Source organism: Aplysia californica, unplaced genomic scaffold (genome assembly GCF_000002075.1).
Source record: "Aplysia californica isolate F4 #8 unplaced genomic scaffold, AplCal3.0 scaffold00790, whole genome shotgun sequence".
Lineage (NCBI taxonomy): Eukaryota > Metazoa > Mollusca > Gastropoda > Aplysiida > Aplysiidae > Aplysia > Aplysia californica.
This window is the reverse complement of record NW_004798060.1, coordinates 42,064-49,629: the sequence shown is the minus strand read 5'-3', so window position 1 is coordinate 49,629 and position 7,566 is coordinate 42,064. Positions and strand designations below refer to the sequence as shown.

At 38.7% G+C, this 7,566-nt stretch overlaps 1 protein-coding gene across 1 annotated transcript in view; it reads right to left on the bottom strand.

Annotated features, from left to right (window-relative positions):
- Positions 1-6,809, bottom strand: part of LOC101860611 — a 50,844-nt gene extending 44,035 nt beyond the window's left edge. The window contains exon 1 of the mRNA XM_005109560.3: positions 6,282-6,809. The gene's annotated coding sequence lies outside the window, so the exon portion shown is untranslated. The remainder of the gene's footprint in view (positions 1-6,281) is intronic.
- Between the last annotated feature and the right edge of the window lie 757 nt (positions 6,810-7,566).

The following is a 7,566-nucleotide window of genomic DNA, read 5'->3' as shown; positions in this document are numbered from 1 at the left end:
ATTTGAAAGAAGAAAAAAACACGTAATAAATAATAATTAATTTAACAAATTCCAAGCTGGAAACACAAAAGGCCCACTCAAGTTTTTAAACGAACAGAAAACCTCATCACAACATCATCCATCCTGTACCACCACCAGCTCCACCACCACCACCAACAACAACAGACTGTGGGTGGTTGGCGGGTGCTCTGGTGTGGTTTGCTCCTTCTTTCTTATTTAAAAAATTATATCTTCTCTATCTCCCCTCCTTTTTTTCTGTGTTTGTTACTCTCTTGTTATACTTCTAATCTTCGGCACTTATATGACCTTATTGTGTTGAAAGTGCCGTAAAACTCTTACTAAAACTAAAACTAAGAACAACAGATTCAGAGTAGCAGCAGCAGCAGATGCTAGGTTTACGGCACAGAGTGGCGCGGCCCTGGCTGGTCGTGTCCTGGGAGACGCGGGAATCCCGCTCTGAGATAGTGGTCGGCGCGGGGCATGCCGGGAAGCGCTGTGTCAACCCAGAGCCATTTGTGAGGTCAGGGGCCCGCAGGAATCCCTGGTCCCAGGTCCCTTCCACCGACGTTTGAGGTTTGCTGGAGTTAGGTTAGGGATTTCCTTTGAAGGTTTTTAGCTCCCGCCTCTCTACCTGTGTGTGTCTCATGGGGGCTCACGAGATGGGTTGTTGTAACAAAGTCGGTCGGAGGAGAGAGGGGAAGGGTGTGGTGGTCTAGGGGGGGGGGGGGTAAGGCTCAGAGGGAACATGACTAACGAAGGAAACAAAGAACGCTACCCAAGTCGGAGGGACGTCAAAAACTGCAGAACACAAAATCCAAGTTAAAGATATTATTATAGTTTAAAATTGTAAAAGTTAGAGTGCTTATTTTAAAAAGTATGTGTGTCAAAAAGTTAAACCACTTAACTGTCAAAAACAAACAAACAAACAAAAAAGATTTGGACGATTCAGTCTGAAGTGTTTTTGTGTACTTATAAGAAATTAAAGCTGAATTAAGTACAAATTCACTGTCGTGTATTGACACTGAAGGCTGACACATCGGGTTCACGATACTTACTAACTTAGTGGCTCCCTTTGTCAGCTTGTTTATTTTCGGGTGTTTTTTCTTCTACTTTTATTTTGGTAAAATGTTATTATTATTAATTTTGCTAAATCCCAGTGTCCCATTTTGGTTCTGAAAAATGTGTAAGCCACGAAGACAATCTGTCAACACGGTAGTATTTGTTACGCTTCGAGACAGAACAAATCATGAAATAAATTTCACTTCATTCTCAATTTATGAAATCAGTCCTTCGATTGACAAAGCAATACATGACGTCAGTGGTCTAGAGTTAAGGCACTTGGACTCTCAGCCATAATTTCATGGGTTCGAATTCTGTTAACGGTCCGATGTTGTGCCCTTGGGAAAGTTACTCTACATGAATTCTCCTCACCTCAACCAGGTCGAATGGGTACCTGGTGATGTGTATTATCATACCACTATAGACAGCAAAAGAATATTGTTAGTTTGCTAGTATTTAAACGAGTAAGTGTAAAATGGCTGCTTTTCAGGAAGTTAAGATTGCTGCTGTTGAGTGCTCAAGGGTCGAGTCTGCTGGGACAATAATAGTAATAGCTGTACGGCTCTCAGAGCATATTTCAGAACAGGACAGAGTTATATAAATGATGTGTACGTGTGTATTAAAGTGTTATTAGTAGTAGCAGTAATCATTGTTTTGCTTTAACCTTATCTGTACGTTGTGTTTTACTATCGTATCCATACGACGTGAGGAACCCTGTGTCACCAGTTTCCAAAGAGGAAATTACTCGTTAATCCCATCCGTGCGCTGTGCATAGCAGTAGATAGCAGTAGTCTGTCAAAATGATTTTTTGAGAAGTACTGAAAGTTTCAAAGAGATCTTCGCCCTAGACGTAGAAGTATTCTAAAATTCAACCCCGAGGGTACAAAATGACTCCAGGGCGTATGGATAGGGTTAAGAGAGAACAAAATGAGAAACATGTCCACTCAATGTTTAGTTGATCAAGTCAGTCCCCCGTACGTAGACTAAGGTTAGCATGACCGTCTCGACCAGAACCCTTCTTACCATCAACTTTCCACATGTTCAGCTCGAGACGGCCATACAAACCATAGATCTAGTACCCACCGAAGGCGATAATGATTTTTTTCTCTTGCCCCTGCATCACCGAGCAACAATACCCTACACTGCAGCAGAGAGCGTATTTTGAAGACATATCTCCGCCTTCTTTTTATCTCCGCATTGGGACGAAAAACCCTCGCTCAACAGCTAATGGATCATCACCACAACAACCAGCATCAACAACAACTTGGAATAACAATTATTAATAACAATGATAAAGCATTTAGTGCTTTGCAACAATAATTTGTTCAGAGAGTGATTAGCACTCAGAGCCTATCATGTACTTAAATCGAGGTTGAGCGCTATATAAATGCAGTGTATCATTATTACGAGTTGCCCGACAGGACACTGGGATGAAAGGATAAATGTTTTTAGAAAAAAATAGAGAATGCAGGCCTCATGTGGATTTAAACCTACAATTCCTCACGTTGGAAAAATTCCACTCAATGTACCTCCGACTCCGCTCTAAAATACAGACTCTTTTTTTATATTACTGCTGTTATTCTTGTCGTAGGTTTGTTGTTGTTTTTTCTTGATTTTGTTTTGCTGTAGTAGTTGATGCTGTTTCTTTTACCCCTTTCCTTTTTTTTTTTCTTCTTCTTATTAAAAAAAAGTATTATTATTATTATTATCATTATTATTATATTATATTATTATTATTATTATTATTATTATTATTATTATTATTATTATTATTATTATTATTATTATTATATTATTATTATTATTTTTATTATTATTATTATCATTATTATTATTATCATCATCATCATCATCATTATTATTATTGTTAGAAATATTATTATTATTATTATCATTATTATTATTATTATTATTATTATTATTATTATTATTATTATTAGAATATTATTATTATTATTATTATTATTATTATTATTATTATTATTATTGTTATTGTTATTATAATTATTATTATGATGATGATGAGATGATGATGATCATCATCATCATCATTATAATCTGCAGTATTAAAAGGAGTAATGATACAGGTAAACCTGGTGGTGGATGCGGATGTTGCTGTGGCAGTAATTGTTTTCGATGCCGATGTTGCTGTTGCTGTTATCATTGTTGTTGTTGGAGGTTGATTTTGACCTTAGATTTTCTCGGTGGATGAGCAATTCTCATTGTTCCAAAATAACAGAATCTCAAAACGACTGCTTGGCCGGCCATGAAGCCATGAAAACTGATCACGCACGTAAAGGGCAACACAAAAAGATATGAATTCCTTTTCATGACAAATCAATTGAATTTCTAGTATGTCTATTTACTTCTTGTTCAATTAAGAATGTTTTACTTGTTAATTAAGACTGCTTCCTTCCTTTCTTTTTTTTCTTCTTTATCTTCATTCATTTCTTTCTTTATTTTTCAACAAGTATCTATTTTTTATGCATTTGAAAAACTTAAAAGAAAAATAATTTATCAAGTTCATCCGTTCCTTTTCCCATCTGTAATTTCAAGGAAAGTATTCTTTGGTGTATTTCTTGTTCGTTTATCCACAGGGAAAGCAGCAACTATGTTCACAATAATGTTTGTTGTTTTTGAAGAGACCCACAAAATTAGAAATACTTCTAAATCTATATGTTTATTATTACATGTAATGATGATTGTTTCGTCTGCTTGCAACTTTTGTGGCTAAATTTTTAATTCCTGTTTCACAATCTTGATAAAATAAGGATCACAATTACGTATATAAAAAGAACATCCCGTTTCAACGTACTGTCCCGTATTTATTTATAATCAAGGGTCCCAGGTCAAGCCAGGTGCCTTATATTTTACAACAGCTAGCAAATTGTTGACGCATTTACGCTATTTTGTGATGAGGGGTTATGTCGTCGTTTTAGGAAGGTCGCAGTGAGTCCTGGGATGTTGGCCTTGGTCATTATTGAAGAATGTTGTAGATAAATGAATTCATTGCTGGCAGCTGTTTTCCCCCCGACAGAAGTAAAGTTGTTCCGCATCCGATCCGGACATTCGGGATTGCCTAGTTGTGGCGTCGTTGGCCTAGTGGTTAGGCTCTGGGATTCGCAACCGTAAGTTTGTGGGTTCGAATCCCGTCAGGGACCCGACGTTGTGTCCTTGGGAAAGGCACTTTATACGAATTTTCCCCACTTCACCCAGGTGGGAATGGGTACCCGGTACCCGGCTATAGACTGCGAAAGATCTTGTCAGTTTGTTAGTGTTTGAGCGCTTAATCAGCTGCTTGCACTGTATGCTTCCCGGGAAGCTGAGAATGTTTCAGAGTGTTCTATGGTCTGCTGGGGTAATAATACATGTATAGTGTAAAGCGCATAGATCCGGCTGTTGAGCGGGGATATGCGCTATACAAATGCTATTTGTTATTATTATTATTATTATTATTATTATTATTATTATTATTATTATTATTATTATTATTATTATTATTATTATTATCATTATTATTATTAGTTAGTGAGACAACTTCCTGGGCCTTCGGCATATTGTGCTAGGGTGGCCAGTCCTGATACCGAGTGTATAAGAGAAAAGTTATTCTTGGCGTTGTTGTTTTTGCTTTTGTTATTGTTGCTGTTGTTGTTGTTGTCATTGTTGTTTTATGTTGTTGTTGCTGCTGCTGCTGCTGTTGTTGTTGTTGTTATTATTGTTGTTACCATCTCTGTTGTTGTTTGTTTTTGTCCCTGGTGTCTTTGTTTGTTTCCGTTTTTTGTAAATTTTATTTTATGACTGTTTGTTGCTCGGGTCAAAAGAGAATTTCTTCAAAAGGTAATTGATTGTTGCTGCTTTATCTCCCTTTTCATTATTGCAGTCTTTGCTGTACATAATAAAAAAAAATTTTTTTGACTAGTTCTGTTAGTGAAAGCGGTTACTTTGTTACAATTACAATTGAACAACATAATGACGGCTATTTGACTATCGTCGCTTTTCATCCTTGTCTGCTTTTTAGAAATAGAAATTGTGTACCTAGAAATTGTGGGGGTTTTAAAAAACTGATTCATTGATCTTCGGTTGATTCAGATTCAAAACAAACTCTACTGAAAGTTGCTACCCATTTGTTGTTGAGCTTGGTTGACATAAAAAGATCAAACGTTTAAACAGGACTGGGCACGCGCCACGCACTGTTTTCTTTTCTGTTTATTGAAGCAACATTCATAACTAATTGACAACTGGCATAAAGACAGGGCCAAGCAGTTGAAATAAATTAATCATTGATACAATAACTCTTCTTGTTGAGTGCAAAAATAGAAACAAGCAATCACCAGGTACAATTAGATTCAAAGTATATTTTACTTCATATATTTTGGGGAGGCTATTATTATATTTTTTATCTGGCAGAATTTTTCTCACCTGTACCACTTTCTAATTAGGACTTTACGCTTTATTGAAAAAGGGATTTAATGATGTAGATCTAGTTGCTATTGTTGTGTTCACCTGACGGTCTATATGAATGGAAAACGTCAGACATGTCATACCGAAATATGTAGAATGTAGATCTAGATCTGTCTGTATTTACGAGCGGAAGGAACAACATATTATGCGCATTGTTTGTTAAATAAACGTGAAGCAGGCACCGTTTAATGTGTATAAAAATAAATATACAAAGAGAAGATGGAAAAAAAGAGAGAGAGAGAGAGACAGAGAGAGTGTGAGAGAAAGAGAGAGAGAGAGAGAGAGAGAGAGAGAGAGAGAGAGAGAGAGAGAGAGAGAGAGAGAGAGAGAGAGAGAGAGATTAATCAAAGATTCAGTTCAGGATAATAGTATTATGTCGTAACAGAAATTCCTTATAATAATATTGTTGAACGTGACTATGAAAATATCATTTGTCTTGGTTGTTGTTCTTGTTTTGTTTTGTTTTTTCCTTCTTTTATTTAAGTGTTGCCCGTTGCATTAGAGGGACACGGTGCCTCCTCAGAATAAACAGAACCCCCGTGAAATCAGTTGAATACTGTGATACAAACAGGCAAAAAGACCAACCAGCTATCACACAAACATAACTTTCATCACGGAGATAATGTCCGAGTTGAATTATACAGGCCTAAATCAAAGTAAACAAATTATACACACACAAAATCTGCAGGCAAAACAAAAACAACAAAAAAACGTGGGAGAAAAAAAAATGAAGATAAAAGTGAAATAAAACGTTCACTTACCATGAACTGGGGGTCCTTTATGCAATCTTGTGTACTGTGTCTAGCGTGAGGTGTATCCTTGCAGTCAACAAGCTAGATATGACGCGTCTTCACGACAGCACTCAAAGGCGAGGTGTTTAAGGTTGGGTTGGGTTTTTTTTTTCTCTTACACACGTCCTTAATTTCTTTATTTTACTATCTGAACAGGGTAATCAGCTGACTACCTTTTACAAGACGAGCAACTTTCTTGTTTTTCTTTTATTAGCAGTGTCTGTTCTTCTTTCTCTCTCAGTTCTTATCCAAGAAGAGATTGCAGTAATCCAGTGCGGATTAGAGAGCGTAAGGTTTATCTCGAACGCGCGCGCGTTTGTCGGATGTGTACGCAAACTTTCCGCTGCCCTCCTCGTGTGTTTGGGTGCTGTGATCTATTCTCGTAGCCCGTGAGTCGACTTCGCTATCTATCACAGTCCCAGATCGTTCCCGAACCTAAACAGCCCGTCAGTCGCACATCGAGGCGGTGCCCTGGAACATCAGACACTGAGAGACTTTGTGGACGAAAAGGAGAACGGATGGTCTAACTGTGAGGGCACGTCCCGCCAATCTTACCTGGTATCAGTAAAGGGGAGGGGATACCCACCGCCATGTTCATACGGTTTATCTCCGAATTTCAACCAATCAGGGCGCGAGCTTGACTCCACTCGCTGCCAGACTTCAAGGAACCAGGACGGGGAGAGAGCCGAAACGCTAAAGGCGCTGTAGGATTTCAGGGCCTCTCAGGTTATCGCGCTTTGCTGGGGAGTCGACAGGCACTGAGGGGGAGGGGCGGTAACTGGGGAAGGCGGTTCTAGTCGGGGCAAGGTTGTCGGCCCCTGGTGCCAGGTTTCGGTGGCGGGAGTTATTGATTGTTCCAGACTCGGTGAGAGCCAGGCACCATATCTAAGCGCCGCCTTCGTAGAGGGGAGAGGCGGACGGTGATTTATTGTGGAAGGTGGGCAGACTGGGGAGGCGGGTTTGTGGAGAGAGAGAGAGAGAGAAATATATATATTGATAGGGAGGGAAAGAGGGGTTTGTGAGAGGATAGGAAACTTTTAGAGAGAGAGAGAGAGAGAGAGAGAGAGAGAGAGAGAGAGAGAGAGAGAGAGAGAGAGACAGGGAGAGAGAGAGAGAGAGAGAGATCTGTAGATGGGTGGGGGAAAGAAAGAGGGAAGGGGAAAGAGACACACAACGAGAGAGAAAGAAAGAGAGGGAGATAGATAGATAGATAGATAGATAGATAGATAGATAGATAGATAGATAGATAGATAGA